Consider the following 22,593-nt stretch of genomic DNA (forward strand, 5'->3'; position numbering starts at 1 on the left):
TGGATTCTCCTTAGCCTGAACCTTCAACGTCCAAGGCTTCACTTTTCAAGCAGTTGGAAGAGCTCCAAATTAAGACATGAACAGGTCTTAATTGACCTTGCCACCGCCTCAGTTAGTCAAGTAATGCTGTGCATTGGATTTGACTAGTGCAACATATGCTTAAAATATGTAGAGTAACTCCTCGATTACCCTCTCAGAAGGGTTGGAATGGAGAACAAGGAGTTCCCAAGACAAATATTTGGTGTACGAGGAGTAGAATTTAGGAGTTGATTGCAGAGCACTGCATGCACAAATGTCTAAGGAGAATCCATCTTTTGATGTCCCATCTATGCTTGTTCTCATTTGAAATCCTGCACATTCTGCAGGCTGGTTTTGTTAGGCTTGGGGCTGGGGAAGGAGTGATGGTGGGGGAGGAGCGGGTGTTGGTTTTGGGTTATTTTTTTGTTTCCAGAATAGTGTACACAGAACTTGTGCCCAAAACCAGCAGTAGGAAACAATGCAGGTATAAAAGAAGGTCACAGAAATGTCAGATAATACGAATCTGAAAGCGCTTCAGTATTTTACTCAGGAGTTTCACTCTAACAAGGTGATTTTCCTTCACAGAAATGTAGTGGCAGGCTTATGCCATGCTAGAAGTGATGACCTTTCTCTGCCCCAAATTGAGCAGCAAAAGGTTTTGGCTCTTAATTTGAACCCCTGAGCCAGCTGTGTTTCAGGCTGCAGAAGCTGCAGCTGTTGTGGCAGACGCGGGGTGCAGCCCTGCCTGCCAGTTCCGAGCTGGCCTGCGCTGGTGGCAGCCGTCAGCGCCCGGGGTCCCCTGTGCCACCCATGCCAGGGCTCTGCCTGCCTGCCTCGCAGCCCTGGTAGCCTCAGGGAAACATCGCACTACTCCATCTGCTTTAAAAACAAACAAGCAAACAAAAAGCTCCCTGTAAATATATGTAGAAGTCTTGAAACTAATTCTCAGCGCTTGCTCGGAGTTTGTTGATGGAGCAAATGGATTTTGGATAAACTGCTATTGCTAGTACTACTTAGGTTCCTAAACTTCAGAAGGGAGGCTATGGTGGTCACGTACCCCTGAGGAATGTTGGGAACAGTAAGACAGCTCAGTCATTTCAAGGTGGCCAGAAAATGGGTGTGGCAGTGGAGTGGACACTCTGTGAGTAGGTAGCCTTAAGTCATGTAACGACATGCACTTCAGTGGGAATTTTGCATCAACACCAAGAGATTGTGTCATGATGTGTTGCGTAACAACAAATTGGGCCAAAATTCTGCTGATTTTGACCAAGGTGGATGGGCCACCTTCACTTAAGCTGGCAAAGGGACATAAGTCAATGATGTTTGAAAAACAGCCATGAAACATAGCCCCTTTAGTTTGTTGCTCTGTTGCAAGTCTGCAAAGCTCTGTTGACAGGTCATTGGAAGTAGCTGTTGGAATCTAAGTGCAGTTGGACGCTTTGTCAGTCAGCATCAGCAGGAGGCTTAACGGTTTAGGTTGAGAGGTGGTGCATGGTTTTTTTTCAGAGGAATGGCCCAGTGAAGAGCAGTGTTCACTGCCATGACTACCGTTGTAGCCTTCAAGAGCAATGGTTCATTCAGAGAGAACTTCCTTGGTTCTGCTGGTTTGGTTTCGCAGCTGGAGCAAAGGTACAGCACTGGAAGCAATTCCTAGGGCAGAAGCGGGAGATATCCGAAGCTCTGGACTTCGTTGCCTAAGTGAGCGTAGTCTAATTGGAAGAGTGGTGAGCATCAGTGATATCAGATTTTTTACAAGTTCTTAATTCTGTCAAAACAAGAAAGAAGGAGAGTGATGAAGATGAAATCCTTTCCTCTTCAATCTGCCTACGCAACAACTTCAGCTGTAGTTGTAATGTGTATTCACCTATTTTGAATTGCCCAAAACCAGGCCTAGAGATGCTTCAGAGTCAGAGAAGCGGGTATTTGCTTTATTCGGCGCTGGGTGCATGGGGGATCACTCCTCCTAACACACACACACAGAGCACTCCATACAGTCCAGCATTATGTGTAAAATTTATGAACATTCATCACAATTCTTGGGATAGGAGTGGTTCTAGAAATTACTTCTCGGAAGTCATTAATATCATTAGCATACGTGCCATGCATGCGCTGTGTACGCTGATGGGCGCACTGAGGAAGGCTCCTCTTCTTCCTCGAGGGTCTTTCTGATGAAGATCAGTAGTCTTTGTCACAATGCACTTTTTACCTTTCTTTCTGGAGCATGCGCAGTTCTTCGGTGGCTGATGCAGCGATCTCTGTGCCGGTTTTCAAAAGATCCTGTTCCTCTTATCTTGACAAGATTAAGGCGAATCCTGCTGCTTAGGTTTTGTGATTAACATTTGCTGTCTCTTAGTAGTTCACTCGTGTTTACATGAGTTAACTATGGATCAACCCCCTTCTCAATTTTAGCACTGAAAGGATATTAGAGTCATTTAAAGAGATGTCTCCTATGGAGTACTATAAAACTGCCATAATGGTAAGACGTTTTCATACAGTAGTTTTAGCACAGAAGTAATATATGTACAATCTTGGATGTTTCATCCTGCTGGCTCAGGAGCCAGTATTGAGCTTTTCTCCTTTAAATCCAGTCTTAGAGCTCTGCAAGGATCACTGCAGCATGACGTTGTGACAAGGGGATGCTGATTCATGCATAAACCTTTGACGCTTTCCTTCTATCTTCAAGCAGCTTTGAAAACCAGTGATTATCTGGCATGTTGCGACTTGAGAGTCATGGTAAAGGTTTCACCAAACACTTTGTAATATCAGGCTACAGCTTTCATTCCTAAGGAAAGAGCATTGAGCAGATTGCTGGCAAAATGCTGAAAGAATGAGCCAAAACCAAAATCCTTTAATGGGAAAGATGGAAAAAATTTAGATGTGTTTATTTGAACTAAAAATAATGTGGACCAAGCCTAAATGTATTTCACACTAAATTCTTAGAACTGATTTTAAGGGAAGAAGTGAGAAAGATGAATTCCCAAGCGGAATTTTCAGCAGCATAATATTGAGCATTTATTAGTAGAACAAAGGCATATCACAGTGCAGGAGCACTTAGCAATATTGCTAGAGGCGTGGCTCCATTCATTTTACTGTGAACTTTAGTACTTCTTTAAACATAGTCCTTAAGCCCAGAAAGTCATTTACACTTCACTCAACTTTCCCCCCTCCGTCTCTGCCCCCTTGCGCCAGCACACGCCAGCACACTGCCACCTCGGTCCTCTGAGTAGCTCCAGAATTGAAGGCAGGCACCCCCCTCCGGTGCCTCCTCAGTCTCCAACCTAATTTGTAGTTGATGGGTTCTTTGGGAGGTGTGAGTTTTGATGAGATAACAGACTTCCTGGGATGCATGCGGTTTATCTTCTTTGTTTCTTGAAGATGTCTTGGTTTCCACCTCTGTAATTTCTCAACTTAAAGGACATTTATTATCATGTGTTTCTTCCTACGTTTCCCAACATGTTACCACTCATTCGAAGTTACAATTTACTCTAGTCTTGTTTTTACTTACCTATATTTTACCTTAACACTATTTCTACATAGTACATTCTCACTTCTAAATGTTAAAGTGATAGATGCGAAAGACAAAATTTATCGTTCACTCATTTATCACAGGAGGAATGTGTTAGCTGCTTGTGTTGCAGTTCACTTGTAATTGTGGTCTATTACCGCAGGCCTGGGCCCTAGGGTGTATCACTGTGTCCCGCAGCCATAGGGAGGAGGAGGAGAGAAGATCCAGCAGGCAGGAATTGTGCACCAAGATTTATTCATTTAATTATTTCACAAACTCTTTTACAGACTTTTTTCTTCATAGTCTAATTGGACAAAGGATCAGCCCCCCCCCTTGGGGTGATTGGCTAAAATCCTAAACCATCCATTGTCAAAATATTTTTCTACTAGACCATAAACCAGACTTTTCAAGGTTGCAGGTGGCTTGGTTGTTTACATACTCTGCTACCTCTTCTGTGAGAGAGAAAAGTCTCTCACAGACTTAGAAAATAGCAAGAAAATCCTCGCTAGCAGCATTTTGGTATCTACAATTCCCCCTTTTTGTTTGATAAGATAACAACTCCACTATTAATCCTAAATAGAAATTTACATCAGTTATTAATTCTAAATATGTCCTTAAGGCTTTAACGATCTGACTCCATAACAAGAAATTTAAAGTTCAGTCTCTGCTTGTGGAAGGACCATCCCAGTCTCTGCTTGTAGAAGGACCATCTGCCTGATGGTCAACATCTTGGTCATCATCAGAAGAGTCTGATGGCTGATGATCTACATTCTGGTGGCCACTTGGATGGTTGGTGTTCTGGTCATCATTTGGAGGTTGCCTGTTCTGCCTCTGGTGCCGTAGGGCAGGGCGAACACATTTTGCAGCTAGCCACCGTACCCCAGTATCTGTAGAAACGCAAGCATAGCCACGACCCCAAACCATAAGTTCCCGCAGGCCTTCCCACTGGTTAGTGAGTAAATTCCACACCCAGACTTTTGCCCAGGGCAGTTGTCTCTTGCCTGCAGATTGCAATGAGAGAAAGTGATTCAGAAGAACAGGATTCTTTGAATTTTGTGGTACCGTAAGGTGATTAATTGTATACGAGCTTTTGCTAGTCGGCTTCAGTAACCAAATTCAAAGGTTCCTGTGAGAATCGTTGAAAAGCCATGATAACAGCCCTTAATTCAACTAACTAAGCAGAGTCTGACTCGGATTGGTGTGTTAATCAACCACTGCAAAGGCAGTGTAGGATACTGTGCACCTTTGCGCACAGTGACCCCTGCTAAAAATTTGTCCCGATCCGTATGCCCCAGGCTGCCAACACATCCCGTCCCCAAAGGTTAAGGGAAGTGGTAGTAACATAAGGCCTAATTGTAGCTGTGTGCCCCTCTGAGTCCTTCACCGTCACAGGCCGTTCGCTTCAATAGCTCTGTGTGGTTCATCCTCATCCTGTGATGGCCGATCCCACTGGGGGTAAAGGCCATGAGGGAGGCCACGCAGAGAAGGAGATGATAGTTACATCAGCACCAGTATCAATCAAACCTTGAAGCTGAGTCCAGGGCGGACGGGCGTTCGGCAGGATCAGGGTACACGTCATCTGTGGCCTTTGGTCAGAGATGTCTGCAGTCCAGAAGGCCTGCAGAAGTCCTGTAGATCCACTGCTGTTATCTTTGTGAGTTTGTTGTTCTATCCTGGGGACACAAGACTTAAAAGGCACTAATTTAGCAAGGCAGGTCTTTTCAGGAATAGTTACAGGGGGTTTTCAAATTCCCTATAAAACTGAGGACAAGGCTCCGAGGAGCGGATTCCCATCAATCCGACCTCATCCTCATCCTATCGCATTAAACCTGTTAGAAGCCAGACCTGAACAGCCCCTCTCTTCCTTTGTCTCTGAGCTAACGTGAGCCGACATCAACGGCTCCTGCCGTGTTTCCCTCTGCAAAGAAGCCAGCTAGCTAGCCCAGCAAGCTCTTTTCCTGATCCCGAAGTCGCTTCAGCGACGCGTGGAGGTAACGCAGCTGGACTGTCTCTGACCAGGGGCACGCCAGAGTCAGTGCCTCGAGCACCAAACGCTGCGTTATTGGACATTGAAGGTTCAGGCTAAGGAGAATCCAAAACGTGGACAGCATCTCCCTTCTGCTGGAAGCCTTGAAGTTCACCACTGCAGTCTGCAGCCTACACAGATCATGTGAGTATTGTAAAAGTTCTCCAAGGAAGAGCAAGAACGAGGCTAATGCATGCACACAAACGCTGATCAAAAGCACTTGATGCTCTTGGACAAAAATAGGGAACCTTCACTTTTGGAAAGACAAGGTGACTATGGTTGTCTCTACAGTACTAGTAGGAAAATATCCCTGAAGTTTTGCAAAACCTCTTTTCAGGGGTTTGTTAACTTCATCTTTGTTAAGAACTGGGGAACACAGGGAGACCTGTCACTTTTTTTGCAGAATGCCATAGAAACTGCTACACTCACTTCAACAACAGTCCAAGTAACCTTCTCTGCAAATACTGACCATTTGCAGTTCTGGTTGATACAAGCCCCCATTACCTAAGAAAGGAACAACTCGGCAAGCAGTTTGCATAGATGAACAACTTAGCACGACTGCGGCTGATGACATGCCCTGACCTTTTTTGCCTTCAGCTATGGGTGCCGTACCCTCCTACCCTCACACATGCCACTCAAAGATCCACCTGTGACAGCAACTGTGCCAAGCCGCCACCCTTCTTCAGCACCATCGCACCTACCACAAGGTAGCTGAATCAGAGGGAAAAGGAGGTCGCCAATGGAGGTGTTATAAACATATATTATATTGGCTTCTCGCAAAGTATAAAGTAGATATTATATAATGTTAGAAATGCTTTTTGCTGTGTGGATGTAGTTTTCTCTCTTTTTAGCAAGAATGTTAACAAGTGTGAGCACGTAAGATAACCTCCAAACGAACAGAGGATGAGGCCCGAAAAGCTGCTAATCAACACTTTGTCTAGGGAGCAAAAGGGCCCAAAGGCTACTCCGCCCGGAGAACAGGCGGCCAGGAGAGTCCAAGAGCCGTTATCACCACTCTGCCCGGAGAGACGAAGAGGCCCAAAGCTGCAATCAGCCCTGTCTGTCTGGAGAATTAAGAAATCCACCCTACCATCGACTCTTGCCTAGCGGGCCCAACCCCAAGAATCAAGAGAAATAAAACCACAAGGCAGAAGACTACGCATGCTCTAAAAAGGCGGAACCAAGGAGTGGCCATGCAGAACAGCTCCAGGAAAAGTTTTAATATGAATAAAGAACAGACAGTAAAAATGGTATAAAAAAGACTCACCTCTGGCATCAGGTGTGCTCTTGGCAGAGCACCAAGGCACCCGGCCATTACCCCGTTGCTTTATTTGATGTGTCTCTTATTGTCTTTATATTAAACCCTTTAAATTCTCACAGGAGAGTGAACCTCGTTTTTCACAATTAAGGGCTCGTCCCGGAGCTACACCTCGCCTCTGAAAAGCGTGGGAGGATTCAAGAAGCAAGGGTAAGGCGCCTCCCGCCCAAGTTGGCAGGACCTTTGCTTAGCATCCTCTGGCGTGATTTGGTGGCAGCAGGGCAACACCCGGAGGACAAGAAAGACACAAAAATAAAGCAAATGAAAGAGAGCGCTCTCGACAAAAATCCCACAGACACTGGAAAAGAAACAGGACTGGGAAGTATTGTCCAAAGAAAAAGGGGGTGGTTACGGGAGATGAGCGTGTGTGAATGAGACGTGGGCTGGTTGCCCCCAGATCTGCGAAGCGAGTGTGGCAGTCTCTGAGTGCTGCCGTTCCGTCTTGTTCACGAGAACAGCGGCCAGCGAGGAGACAAAGCGAGAGATAAGCGGAGTGAAAGAATCTCCGGGGGTGACTGGGACGGGGTCCCAGAGAAGGGGTTGCAAAGTGGGAGCTACCCCCCCATATGCTGGGTTGAGGAAAACTCCAAGAGCACCCAGGGCCTAAAAGTACCCCAAGAGAGGTTGGGGTTTGGATGCTAGCAATGCTGGGTTGAGGGAAATCCAAGAGCACCCAGAATCCTAAGGATTATATCATACCCATGGGTGGATACTAACAAGTGACTTGAAAGAGGTACCTTATTATTCTGTTGTGAGTAGGAATGAGTGAGTGAACAAATATTAAAAAAGAGTGAATGTGTGAATGAAAAACTGTGTAATTCGAAGTTAACTTTGTTTTTGGGGAAGGTGGGCTCTAATAAATTTTTTGGTGTTTTTTGTACTGTGAAAGGGTGGGTAGTATTTTACAGCAGTGAAGATTGGTGTTTTAAAGGAATGAATTAGTATTTCAAAGGGGGGGATAAATTGGTATTTTGAGTAATAGAGAACTCCTGGGAAAATGGGACAACAACCTAGTAAATTAAGTTCAAATTATAAAAGGGTGCCAGAGGATATACCCCGAGACAGTCCCCTCGGGGTCAAACTCGCAAACTGGGAAACTGATCCTTCTACAAAAGGAAAAGAGAAAGTAAAAATGATTCAATTCTGCATGAAAGAGTGGGTAAAAAAGGAAATCAGATCTGATCATGTGTACTGGCCAAAATACGGGTCTGATGAGGCATGGATTTGCCAGGCTCTAAATGTATTTGTAAATTCAAAAGAGCCATCTCACCCTGAGGAGAGAGAATATGCTTCTTGCTGGACAGGAATTACAAAACCTCTGGGAACCAAAGTCTTCAAAATATCAGAAACCGCAGAGGAAAAGCAAACAGAAGAGAAAAAAGGCTGAGACCCTTTAGAAGTATTGCCTCCGCCGCCAGCACCAGAAGCTGCCCTCCTCCCCCTGGCTCCGGGGCTTCCCCCGCCAGCCCCCCCTCCGCCCGCACCGGGGGCCTTTCCCCCGGCAGCCCTCCCGCCCCAATGGAGCTGGGGGGGAGCCCTGCCCCCGCCCATGCCGGGGATCCCACCCTTCCCATATATCTCGGGAATCCCAGCACCCTCAATTGCATCAAGGGAAAGGTCACACGTCCCGGCTTCAGCCCCTACCTCTCCTGCCTTGAGAAACCCGGCTTTAGCCCCGGTGCCCGCCTCCTGTGCTCCGGAATATCTGGCTTCACTGCCATACCCCACCCCCACCCTCTGCACCACAGAATATTCAGCTTCAGCGCCAGACTTTGAATCTGCCCCTCCTCCCCAGGGGAGTTCGGTGCTTTCTTCCCAAATCAACCCTCTTCTTAACGAAGGAGCACCATACCAGAATACAGGAGGTGCCATTAAGGCTCCGAGGCAGCCCAACAAGCCCTCCATTGCTAAACAAACAGAGAGAAGCCGAGAAATTCATTTCTTTCCGTTAAGAGAAGTACCTACGGGAGGAGGGGGAAGCGGCTTTGTGAGTGCTCCTCTAACCTCTACAGAGGTTAGGAATTTCAAAAAAGAAATTAAAGGATTATTAGAAGACCCCATAGGTACAGCTGAAATGTTGGACCAGTTCTTAGGTCCCAACATTTTCACTTGGGAAGAAATGCAATCAATAATGAAAATAATATTCTCCCAAGAAGAAAGAGAAATGATTAGAATTGCTGGAATAAAAATTTGGGGAAAAGAAAACCAACAAGGTCCACCCGGGGATCAGAAAATGCCCATTACACCTCCTAACTGGAACCAAAATGATGAAGCTGGGAGGGGACATATGAATGATTATTGTAATTTGATAATCAAGGGAATAAAAGAGGGGGCACTCTGAGGACAAAATGTCAGAAAGGCCTTTGAGGGGCAGCAAGGGAAGGAAGAAACCCCGACTGAGTGGCTGGAGAGGCTCCGAAAGAATATGAAACAATATTCTGGGAGAGACCCGGAGTCCCTAGCAGGGCAAGCCCTGCTAAGAGTTCACTTTGTCACTCATGCCTGGCCAGATATTAGAAAAAAATTGGAAAAAATAGAAGATTGGTATGAGAAACCATTACAAGACCTAGTAAGGGAAGCTCAAAAGATATATATGTCCGGAGGGATGAAGAAAAAGCCAAAGTGGGAGCAAAGATCATGATAGCCACTATGCGAGAGAGTACCTTCCAAAAAAAATCTAAAGCCCTCAGGTAACACTCCTAAACATTCCAGATTCAGAAATGGTGGAAAAGAGAAAAATAAAACCTCAGCACAATCAAGATTCCAAGAACAACCCAGGGATGCCTGTTTCTATTGCAAGGAAGAAGGGCATTATCAAAGAGAATGCCCCCACCTGAGGAGGGATCTGAAAAGATTTCAAGAGACACGCACAGAAGAAAAATAGGGAAATCATGGGCTCTATTTTTGGGGGGATAAATACCATCTGGAGCCTTTGATAACTTTAAAAGTAGGCCCCGAAGAGGAAGTATTGGAATTTATAGTTGACACTGGGGCAGAAAAGACTTGTGTGATGAATATTCCAAAAGGGAGTAATGATATGGTAAAAGTAACAGGAGCAAAGGGGGAAGGATTTAAGGTCTCTGTCATTAAAGATGTGGTTATTGAAGGGGAAACAAAAATAGGGATAGGGGATGCTTTGTTAGCTCCTGAGGCTGGCAGCAATTTATTGGGAAGGGATTTACAAATCCAACTGGGGATTGGAGTCATACCAGAAGAAGGGAAAATGACGGCCAAAGTGTTTAAACTTAGCCAAGAAGATGAAAGCAAAATTAACAGAGAGGTTTGGGCTAGGGAAGGGAATAGGGGTGGACTAGATCTTGACCCCATAAGGGTCACAATTGAAAAAGAAGAAGGTCCCATTTGTGTACATCAGTACCCTATATCTTTAGAAGGGAGAAAAGGCTTAAAACCAGTGATAGAAGAATTAATAAAGGATGGGACACTAGAACCTTGTAAATCCCCTCATAATAGCCCTATTCTCCCAGTAAAGAAATCTGATGGAAATTATAAATTAGTGCAAGATTTAAGAGAAGTAAACAAAAGAACACGGGCCTGCTACCCTATGGTTCCTAATCCCTGCACTCTTTTAAGCAAAATTCCACCTCAACATCAGTGGTTTAGTGTGGTAGATCTTAAAAATGCCTTTTGGGCCTGCCCACTGGCAGAGGAAAGCCGAAATATTTTTGCCTTTGAATGGGAAGATCCAAACACAGGGAAAAAGAACCAGTTGAGGTGGACTAAACTGCCACAGGGCTATTGTGAGGCCCCAAATTTATTTGGGCAAGCCTTGGGAGAAATACTACAAACCTTCCCCACTCCCCCAGGAATACAATTTATCCAATATGGAGATGACCTTCTAATATCAGGAGAAGATGAAATGAAAGTTAAAGGAGCTACCATAAAGCTTCTAAATTTTCTTGGGAAAAAGGGACTAAAGGCATCAAAAAGGAAATTACAGTTTGTGGAATCAGAAGTAAAATATCTCGGCCACCTGATAAGCAAAGGTAGCTGACAACTAAGTCCTGAAACAATTACAGGGATTTTATCCCTCCCTCCTCCCTCTTCAAAAAAGGAGGTTAGGAGACTGCTGGGGCTACTGGGATATTGCAGATTATGGATTGAAAGATATACACAAGCAGTAAAATTTTTATATGAAAAATTAACAGGGGGAGACAATATACAATGGACCAAAGATGATGATGATAATAAATTAGAAAAACTGAAGTTGAAACTAGCCTCGGTACCAGCCCTAAGCTTACCCTCACTAGAAAAACCCTTTCATTTATATGTGAATGCAGAAAATGGAGTAGCTCATGGTGTATTAGTCCGGGAATGGGGAGGGGTGAGAAGACCAATAGCTTATTTAGCTAAACTATTGGACCCAGTAAGCCGTGGCTGGCCAGTATGCATTCAAGCCATAGCAGCTACCGCTATTTTGGTGGAGGAGAGCCGTAAGCTCACCTTTGGAAGTAAACTGATTGTATACACACCCCATGCGGTCCGAAATGTGCTAAATCAAAAAGCTGAAAAATGGTTAACAGACTCCAGGCTATTAAAATATGAAGCAATTCTGATTGACAGTAATGATCTAACTATAGAAGCAAGCAAAAGCCTCAATCCGGCCCAATTCCTGTATGGAGAACCAAAAGATGACCTGGCACATGATTGCTTAGAAATTACTCAATACCAAACAAAAGTTCGAGAAGATCTAGCTGAACAAGCCCTCTTAGAAGAGGAAAGAATATATGTGGATGGTTCATCCAGATGCTTGCAAGGAAAAAGAATGTCAAGATATGCCTTAGTCGATGGGATAAATATGCAGGCCATCGAAAAAGGAAAACTACCTTCAAATTGGTCGGCGCAGTCTTGTGAATTATACGCTCTAAAGAGAGCACTGGAGCATTTAGCACACAAAAAGGGGACCGTCTATACTGATTCAAAATACATACCTTTGGAAAGATCTGGGAAGAAAGGGGTTTACTAAATTCAAAGGGGAAAGAACTGATACATGAAGGCCTGATTTCAGAAGTGTTGGAAGCATTAAAATTGCCTGAAGAAATAGCCGTAGTGCATATCAAAGGACACCAAGAAGGGATGACCCCAGAAATAAGAGGGAATAACCTAGCAGACCAAGAAGCCAAAGATGCAGCAGAAAATGGGACTGAACCAATTCTGTTAATCCTGACCCCAGAAAGGGGAGAATTGGAAATCCCCAAATTTAGTAAAGAAGAAGAAAAAGAATTATTTAAGATAGGGGGAGAACAAGATCAATCTGGAAAACGGAAACTTCCTGATGGGAGACAGTTACTTAATAAGCCACTCACTAAGAGAATATTAGAAGATATGCATCAAAAAACTCATTGGGGTACTCAAGCTAGCTTGTGTGATCATTTTCTAAAAAATTATGGGTGTATTGGAATCTTTGGGGTAGCAAAACAAATAACTGGGAACTGTAGAACTTGCCAAAGAGTGACTAGGAAAATAATGAGAAAAACAACATTAGGAGGCCGTGAGTTAGCTCTGCGACCATTCCAAAGTATCCAAGTAGATTTCACTAAACTTCCTCAAATACAGAGATGGAAGTTCCTATTAGTAATAGCAGACCACCTAACTTGTTGGGTAGAAGCAGTTCCTGCTACTAGAGCTACAGCTAACATAGTATGCAAAACCCTTCTGGAACAAATTATTCCCAGATATGGAATGGTTAATAAAATAAACTCAGATAGAAGAACACATTTTACATCCAAAGTCTTACAACAAATAACTCAAGCCTTGGGAATAAAATGGGAATTACATACCCCCTGGCACCCACAAAGTTCAGGCCAAGTAGAAAGAGTGAACCAGACTTTGAAAAAAACTTTAACAAAATTAATGATTGAAACTCAAATGTCATGGGTAAAATGCTTACCTTTGGCTCTGTTGAGAGGCCGAACACAGCCCAGGTCAGACCTGGGAGTGTCTCCTTATGAGATGATGTTCGGATTACCCTTCCTTACTGCTCAACATGAAACAGCCACTTATGAAGTAGGAGAAGTAAGTGTCAAAAAATATGTCACCGCAATTGCCAGAACACTTGAAAATTTGCGGCTGAAAGGAATGATCCCTCAAACCACAGCTTTGGAGTTCAAAATTCATAATATCCATTCAGGGGAATGGGTACTAGTAAAAACATGGAAAGAACAATCTTTGACTCCACAATGGGAGGGTCCTTTTCAGGTACTGCTGATGACTGAGGCCGCAATCCAGACCAAGGAACGAGGGTAGATCCATGCCAGCAGAATCAAAGGACCTGTAAAAGAACCTGAAGAGTGGACTGTAATATCCAAACCAGGTGATACCAAATTGATTCTTAAACGGAGACCAGGTGGCAATGAGCTAGAACAATCTAAATAATCCAAGGGATATGCAAAGAATCACACCTAACTGAGAAGTAAAAGCCAAATTTATATCAGTGGCCCCTGGACAAATTCTGGGACATCGTGGAGAAGAATATTCTCACTTCAAACAGGAAGGGTTGGGACTGGATCAAACAGGGAACTCTCATGTCCTGATTCTAGCCTGTGATTTGTATTAAGAAGGGGGAGAATCACAACTTCCATCAGTGCCACATCATATACCCTGTTTGAATCATTCTAACACGGGGCATGCCAACCACGTCAAATATAAGTAATTAATCTAGAGGGAAATTGGCATTTCACACCGTCGACACCCTAGTTGTAAAGGGTGTCAAGCACAAAATCAACCCCCTATCCAGACAAAATCATAAGCAACAAAAGCAATAACTTTGCTCTGCAGATGGGAATTACTAGTGCCTGTTGAATGGGAAACACCTAAGATACGATAAGATACTACAGTTAAAAAGGTGCCAAAAGAAATTTGCCTAAAAGCTACAAAGGAAGTGACAAGGAAATAGAGGGCAAGACCGGGTCGGCCACTGTACTCGCCACCGAGAAGATCCAATACACCTGCTATGGGTTGCAACCTCATAGGCAAGGGAGGTGGGAGTATAAGCCATGCCGGACCTCTGTTATTCCTTCTTTTGTCACTTCTCCTGGTCCCTTTTGGGACACCGGCAAGACCATGTTACAAATGCTATCGAAAGCTCTACATGGAAAGACACCGGGGCTTCTTTCTTATTACTCATACCCATACCAACAGTCACTGTTATGACTCATCCAAATTAGGTATTTGCATGCATAAAGGAGAAAAATATTGGATTACAGAAAATTTAGGAACAAGTGGAAACAGACTAAGAAGCAATTGTCCAAAAGGAGAAAAATAGATTTGCTCCACAGCTGCCACCAGGGGAACAGTCCAAGATTTGGTAAAAGAGCAAGTGGTAAGTAAAGATACAAAGCCAGCACAGCAACCTCGCCCTATATTCACCTCACCACGCCAGGACCTGTATGCAAAGCTCAAACAACAAAGAGGAAAAAACCCCAAGGTTAGGAAAAAACCTGTTTGTGGAATTGGGGGAGAGGATAGGTAAAGAACTTAACATAACCAACTGTTGGGTCTGTGGAGGAGCTTTAATGACAGAAGAATGGCCACGGAAAGGTAGCAGCGTAGGCCCGGTAGAACTCCTTAAATGGAACCGGACAAATATAAGAGGGGGGAACCGACCTGAGGGGTGGATTTTAAGTTCAACAGTGATAGGGGAAGAATGCCTCTGGCGAACTGGGATAAACTTTCTTAATGAAGTAGGAAACACTCCCTGTAAAAGCTATAAAGTGAGTAACAAAACTTCAAGGTGGTGGGTCCCAGAAAAACCAACTTGGTATTGAGCCCAGAAAAAAGGAAAAGACTGTGTATATGATCATGAAGTTGGACTCTTTCAGTGTAATGACACGAGGAAAAATCCTTATTTTGGAATCCCAGAAATAGCCAAATTTGGGGAGAATATAAATCAACAAGAAGGTGATTATTGGAAAGCACCAGATGGCTTCTTTTGGATATGTGGGAAAAGGGCATCCCCAAGACTCCCTTCACATTGGAAAGGGAGTTGTACACTAAGAATCATTCAACCAGGGTTTTTCCTTTTCCCAGAACCAGTGGGAGATCAATTAGGTATACCTCTCTATGAAGACTTCAAAAGAAAGAAAAGAGATTTAATTGGAGGATTCCAAAAATGGAAAGATGAGGAATGGCCCCCTGAACGAATATTAGAAACAGATGGGCCAGCTACCTAAGCACAAGATGGAAGCTGGGGATATCAGACCCCAATTTACATGCTGAATCGTATCATCAGACTCCAAGCTCTTGTAGAAATCATAACCAATGAAACAGCTGGGGCTATGGAATTAATAGTCAGCCAGCAACGCCAAACCAGAGCTGCAATACATCAAAATAGGCTGGCTTTAGACTATTTACTGGCCGAAGAAGGCGGTGTGTGCAGGAAGTTCAATACATCGGACTGTTGTTTAAAAATTGATGACAATGGGGATGCCGTTCTAGATATGGCCAACCAAATCAGAAAAATAGCCCATGTACCAGTCCAAAAATGGGAATCAATGATGTCTGCTAACTGGTGGGATGGCATATTGGGGAAAGAATGGTGGAAGAAGCTAGGTTTCTTCCTCTTATGTGCTACAGCTAGTCTAATATTTCTCCCTTGCTTGATCCCCCGCTTTATTCGGCTAATCACCAGCATAGTTCAAGGCATGCAAGTTGTGGCAATGCCTACTGACCCAAAGTTGGCTATGTCTGGAACAGCACAAAAAATTATGGTATTAAAAAGACAAAGTGATACAAAAGACCCTCTTGAAGAAGCCAAATTGATCTGTGAAAAGAACGAACAGACATTAGAAGCCAAGAAAAAAGAATTATTGCTCAAGCCAAATGATTTATAAAATAGAAAAGGGGGGATTGTTATAAACATATATTATATTAGCTTCTCGCAAAGTATAAAGTAGATATTATATAACGTTAGAAATGCTTTCTGCTGTGTGGATGTAGTTTTCTCTCTTTTTAGCAAGAATGTTAGCAAGTGTGAGCACGTAAGATAACCTCCAAACGAACAGAGGATGAGGCCCGAAAAGCTGCTAATCAACACTTTGTCTAGGGAGCAAAAGGGCCCAAAGGCTACTCCGCCCGGAGAACGGGCGGCCAGGAGAGTCCGGGAGATTTTATCACCACTCTGCCCGGAGAGACGAAGAGGCCCAAAGCTGCAATCAGCCCTGACTGTCTGGAGAATTAAGAAATCCACCCTACCATCGACTCTTGCCTAGCGGGCCCAACCCCAAGAATCAAGAGAAATAAAACCACAAGGCAGAAGACTAGGCACGCTCTAAAAAGGCGGAACCAAGGAGTGGCCATGCAGAACAGCTCCAGGAAAAGTTTTAATATGAATAAAGAACAGACAGTAAAAACGGTATAAAAAGGACTGACCTCTGGCATCAGGTGTGCTCTTGGCAGAGCGCCAAGGCAACTGGCTGTTACCCCGTTGCTTTATTTGATGTGTCTCTTATTGTCTTTATATTAAACCCCTTTAAATTCTCACAGGAGAGTGAACTTCGTTTTTCACAGAGAGAAGTTGTTCCCCCTGACAGCTAAGCTCCAACTACGGTGTCGCTTATGTCCTTCCCAGGACGGGCGGGAAAACGCCTCGGCGCAGCGCAGCGCTGGCCGGGAGCGGCCGGCACGGCACCGAGCGCGCTCCCCACTCCCTCCCGCCCGCGCCGCTGCGGAGACCCCGGGTTCGCCGGAATCGGCCACATGCTGCACGGAGGGCAGCGCGGCAAAGGCGGCCTCCCCTCGTCGCCCGGGGAAGGCCGGCCTCGGATCCCCGCTCTCTCCACCGGCACGGGCAGTGCCAGCAGCCTCTCGCTGTGGTCGCCGCTGGCCGAAAGCCTCGCCGCGCACCGCCCGGCCGGCCCCGCCGCTCCGCGGGGTCACACGGCACCTGCCGTGGGCGGCCGCCGAGCGACAGGAAGCAGAAGCGCTCACCGCCGCGCCGCTCGCCGCCCCGCCCGGGCGCTCCTCTCCTCGCGCTACCACGATGGCGCCGGCCCGCCCCGCCTTCCCCGTCGCCTGCGGCGCAACGCGGCTGCTCCGAGCCACGCAGCACGCGTGCGGCCGGGCCCTGCCGAGCTGCCGGCGGAGCCGGGGCACAGCCCGGGCGGGAGAGCTTCCGGCGAGGCTGGGCGGGCGGCGAGCGCGGCCGAGCGTGAGCGCGCCAGGCGGGCGGCGGGCGGCGGCGCGATGGAGAGCTAGATGGAGGCGGCAGCACCGCGCGGCATAAAATAGCTGATCGTCCGGCAGCCGCCCGCTCCGCAGCCCCTCGGCTGCTGTCGAGAAGGGCCCCAGCCCTGGCCGCGCCGGTGGCGAGGCGGCTCCGCAGCCCGCGGGCAGCCCTGGCGGGGCAGGGGAGCACTGCGGGCAGCCCCGGGGCCGCGCAGCCGTCTGCAACGCGCGGTGGGAGCCGCTGGGAACTATTTTACACGTTCCGGGGGGCTGGAGAGGAGCACGGAGACCACGCGGCAGGTCGCTGCCGTTAGGGAAAATTAATCCACGATGCCTGAGGTTTATATCCGAAAAGGAGACAGAGGAGTCCTGCAACATTCTTCGACTACAGGGAGAGTCCATGGGGCTTTTCCCATGGCGTCTGTCAAACGGTTGCGGGATGCAGCCCCCTTTTGATGCCAAGTTCCCGGCCACAGCACCCTCTTCCTTTTCCCCACTGGCTGAGGTATTCGGGAGATACAGACTTCCGGAACTGCCTACTCTATGCGCCCCCCTCTAATATGCACCCCCCTCTTGGCATCGAGAAGAAAGAAAAGAACCCCATTCCTAATGCTCTTAAGTCTTTGTTGCCTTGCTCTAGGTTCAGGAATTTAACACGGCCTTGATTAATCAACAGTCTCTGATGATTAGTAACAGTTCTAGAGAACTCCTAGTTTCTTCTGTTACTTCACTAGCCATAACTTCCTAGCCTTGTCTACAGGCCGATTCACACGGTCTCTTTGTAAAGACTCATCCATCTCATTCCTTTTAATCCCTCCTCTTTTTATTTGCTCTGTATTTGTCTTTACAAACCTTAATTACCATGGATTTAATTTTTTTCTTCTGGAGTCTTCTTGGGTTTTGCTATTATTTGCAGTGACATCCTTTTCTGTCCTTTTGTAGTCATTTCTGGATCAGGTAGGCATGGCTGCTAGCGGCATCCCCTTGAGCACCTGCTGAAAGAGCTGCCGCCAGCATGGTGTCACACATGGTAAAAAGATGAGAGTTGCTATAGCATGTAAGAGGAGGAATCGTATTCATTTAGCCCAGAGCTGGCCAGTTAACCATGAAAACATGTCCCATCCCCATCCTTTCAACATTTGGACAGGTCCACGAGCTGACGTTATTTCCTTTGTTATTTGTTTGACCACTTTTCCGCTGTCATCTGCTTGCAAACAGCAGCTCGAGTCATTTAATTTCCCACAAACTCCTCCTTCTTCTGCCAACAGATAATCTAATACCATCCAATGTTGAAATACCGCTTTCCTCATTTAAGTGGGTTGCTCAGCAAAAAGGTCAAGCGCTGTGGCTGGCTGGTTGGTAATTATTTCCGAGACAGCTTGTAACCTAATTATCTCCTTCAAATGATAAATGGGTTCCCAGGCATCTGGGATTAATTCCTTAGGTTTCCAAGGGGCTGGTCCATCGTGTTGGGTAACTTGTTCTGTTGGCCGTTCATCATTTCCCCGTTTTGGGGTGCTCCCTCCAGCCAGGGCTGCATCAGCTGACTGCTTTTCTCTAATTAAATCATCACAGATTTTGATTCCTAAGCGATTTCCCAGAACTTGTAGTAGCAAAAAGAACAACAGTCTACTAAATATACCATATCCCTGACCAGTTTGGAGGTAACCTGAGCTAAGCATGTTGGCCACAAATCCAATACTGTCCTTTCAAAGCCCGTGTTCCATTAGCAAAGGAACCTACCCATGGTCATCAATTGGTGGCTCAAAATACAGCAGGATTCCCGGGCCTAACGGTCCTCCAACAAGAGTTGCCCCACCATAAGGGTCCCAGCATTTGCATTTCCAAGCTCCCGCACAGGGTTCCCACCTACATTTACATCTGCAAGCTGCTTGGTTGGATTTGGAGCAGAACTCACTAAAAGGCTTTGAGTTCCAATCCGGTGTGGCCATTCCCACTGATAATCACAAACAACATGTCTTCTACTTGTGGAATTTTTGTGGGGACTGCTCAAAAACAGGTGGTCAAAAAACCCCCTTGTCCCTCCCCATTGCTTTACAGGCTTCCAAATATTTTTGGTAAGTGTGATAAGAACGCCTTACGCAGCTACTGTTAGTGAGCCGAACAGGTATTTGATTGCATTTGCCTTGATATTTGGAACAATTGGAAGGAGGGCAATTGGGGGTCCAAACCCAGTTGTTCAAGCCCAGAGGGAAAGTCAATTGACAATTGCCTTTTCCTACATAGACACGCCCTATCCTATTTAGGCAATAAGTGCCTGTTGGAGAAGAATGAAGTGGCCATGAACTTCCTTCTTTGGCCCCAAATCCCATCCCACTGTGGCCCTCACATTGACCCACCATTTAGGTTCAGCTGGGCTAGCCAACTATGGCCACTCTTCAGATCCTCCTGGCCCTCCACAGAGCCAGCAATTGCTAAGGTTAAAAACTTTTGCTACTTCTTCTCCTAAGGCTGCAAATTGATTCTCCCACTCCTGGCCTAAACTCAGCTAACCATATCAAAGTAGAATTAGTAAGGAAAATGTTTTAATAGTGTCATCTAATTAGCTAGTCTAATTTTCCCGTTGTCTTCTGCAGCACCTGTGGCAATTGAAGACACAGAAACCACTTAACGTAACAAAATGGCCACAAGTATTAGCCCCCAAGTGAGTGGAGATTCTAGAGGAGGGATGCCTATACAGTCTATTTCAGCAGACGGTCTGAAGGTAGGACTGCGGGGCTTCTTCCGATGTCGAAGCACTGCCTACTGCTCCGGCCCACTCCTGCAGAGTGTCAGTCACGGCCTCCCGGCCTTCTCCTCCAGCTGAGATGTGCAAATCTCCGAGGCTTCAGAGACCTTGACCCGAGAGTGACGGGTTCACCTGTGTTCAGCTTACTTGACGGCTGTTTTCTGTCGTCAGTGACACTTGGAATGGGCCACGCCATTTCACCAGCACTGGCGCTTCTTTCTACTCCTTAATTAGGACTCAATCTCCTGGTTGGATGTTAAAAGCAGCAAAGTCCAAAGGCCGGGCTTGCACCAGCTGAGTTTCCTGTTGAAGGGGTTTCACAAGAAGCAGGATCCTGGCCACAGATGGTTTTAAAAATGCATCACTTGCCTCTACCCCCCCCCACTGGGTGGAGACTTACCAGGAGGGCAATTGCAAACAACGATTGAAAGGGAGATAACTGAATCTCTCTTCTGGCTTGGGCCCTCATTCTCACCAAAGCCAATGTCCAAAGCCCTACCCATGGCATCTTGGTTTCTATTACCAGCTTCAAAAGGTGTTTATTTCTCTCTTCATTGTTTTCTACCCGAGCCGAGCTCTGGGGGTGCCAGGGCCTATGGAGGTTCCATTGTGTTCCTAAAGAAGCCAAAACCCCTTGAAGGATCTTTCCTGCAAAATGAGTTCCCCTATCTGAATCTATTGCTTCTACAATGCTGTATCTTGGAATGATTTGTTCCAAAAATGCCTTAAGAACTGATCCTGTCATTACTGAAGTAGTTGGAAATACTTCTGGCCACCTTGCTAGCTGACATACGATTACCAGAAGATATTAAGCCTTGCCACTTGGGGCATCTCCGGAAAATCCACCTGGCATCTTTGGAAGGGCCATGCAGCCCAAGGCCTCCCTCCTCTAGCAAGTTACTTTGTAACTTGGCTGTTGGCTTTAGCACAGATCAAGCAACCTTCAACAGCTCCTTTTGCCAGTCTAAAAAGACCCCCAGCAACATACATCATGAGATAGGCTTCTGCCAATCCTCAGGAAGTGCAAGAACTCTCTTAATGGAGTTGCTTTAATATTGGTAGGGCCAAAGGTTCTGGTATCTCTTGTTTGCCATCCCTTGGAAACCAATTCTTGCCTTTTTTCTCTGCCACACGACTTTTAACTGTATGTCAAACTGCTGCGGTAGAAAAGACAGCTTCCTGGGCAGTGATGGAGTCACGGGGAGCAAAGGGGGCATCTTGGAGAGTTCTGGCAGAAGTGTGGCTTTCTGAGTTTCTTCATCCACCAAAAAGGAGACAGAGGAGTCCTGTAACATTCTTCAACTCCAGGGAGAGGCCATGGGGCTTTTGCCATGGAGTCTCTCAAATGATTGCGGGATGCAGCTCCCTTCTGATGCTAAGTTCCTGGCAACAGCACCCTCTGAGGTACTCGGGAATTACAGACTTCCGGAACTGCCTACTCTATGCCCCCCTCTAATATGCACTCCCCTTTTGGAATGGAAAAGGAAGAAAACCAAACTATTCCTAATGCTAGGAAGTCTTTGCTGCCTTGCTCTAGGTTCAGGAATTTAGCAGGGCCTTGGCTGAGCAACAGTCTCTGTTGATTAGTAACAGTTTCTAGAACGAATACTTTCTTCTGTTACTTCCCCCCCTGTAAATTCCTAGCCTTGTCTAAGGAGAGATTCACACGGTCTCTTTGTAAAGACACATCTATCTTACTCCTTTCACGCCCACACCTTCCTTGCGGTGGAACGGCTCTCCCCGGCACAGCACCTGGCACAAAACCCCCGTATACGCACACACACACCTGCACTTACCCTGCACTCCACTGCACACACACACACACACACACACACCTCCCGCACACTAACACCCCCTCCACATCCCCACCATGCTACTTGCAGTGGCCCCGCCCCTGCCATCCCCACCGGCTGGCAGCACCCACTCCTCGCATGCTTCCCCATGCCTTGCATTTCCTTGCTGCCCCCTCTGTAGCCTTCCCTCAACCTGCCTTTTCTCCCCTGCCTTGCACTGACTTGCTCACCCACCCCCCACCTGACTTCCTTTCACATTCGTCTAGGTCTGGCCTCACCTTTCCTTTTCCTTCTAGGACCCTCATTGCCTTGCCTCGCCTCGCAAAGCCACCACTTGCCTTGCCTTGCCCTTGAACCCCTCCCTTGCCTTGCATGACCTTGCTCACCCCTCCCCCACCTGGAATTCAACACCCCTTTTCAATGACATTTCTGGGCCTTGCCCTGCCCTTTCTGCTCCTCCGAGGAATCTCAAAGCTCTCAAGCATCTCCGGTGTTTCAGGATCCCATGAGAGGAAGACCAGGGGAGGACGCATGTTGCCACACTCATCTCTGTGGGCAGCCTTTGTCTGGGAGCAATCCTTGCATGTCTTGAACCTTGGAGGGGCAATTCACATTTTGCCCTTGAGCTCGGGGACCAGAAAGAGAGTTCTTTTGCATACAAGGGAAGGCAGGTAGCTCAAGTCTTTTAGGTACAGAGGAGAGATGACCCACGTGGGATCAAGGCCACACAGAGCACTTGGTCCTGGCCACTTTTGTGCACCAGCAGTCCTTGAATGTACTTCTCACCTGCCTTGCCTGGCCTTGCCTTGGCAACACAACAGTTGCCTTGCCTTGCCCTGCTAGCCCTCTGGAGCCTTGCATTCCTTTGCACGGCCATGCCCAGCACATGACCTGCCTACTGTTTTCCTCCAGGGCCTTGGCTTGCTGAGCCCTTCCTGTTTCTGCCTGGCCTTCCCATCAGTGGCCCTTCCTTCCTACAGCCAGCCTTGCCTCTAACTTCTG

This window comes from Aphelocoma coerulescens, chromosome 11 (genome assembly GCF_041296385.1).
Source record: "Aphelocoma coerulescens isolate FSJ_1873_10779 chromosome 11, UR_Acoe_1.0, whole genome shotgun sequence".
NCBI lineage: Eukaryota > Metazoa > Chordata > Aves > Passeriformes > Corvidae > Aphelocoma > Aphelocoma coerulescens.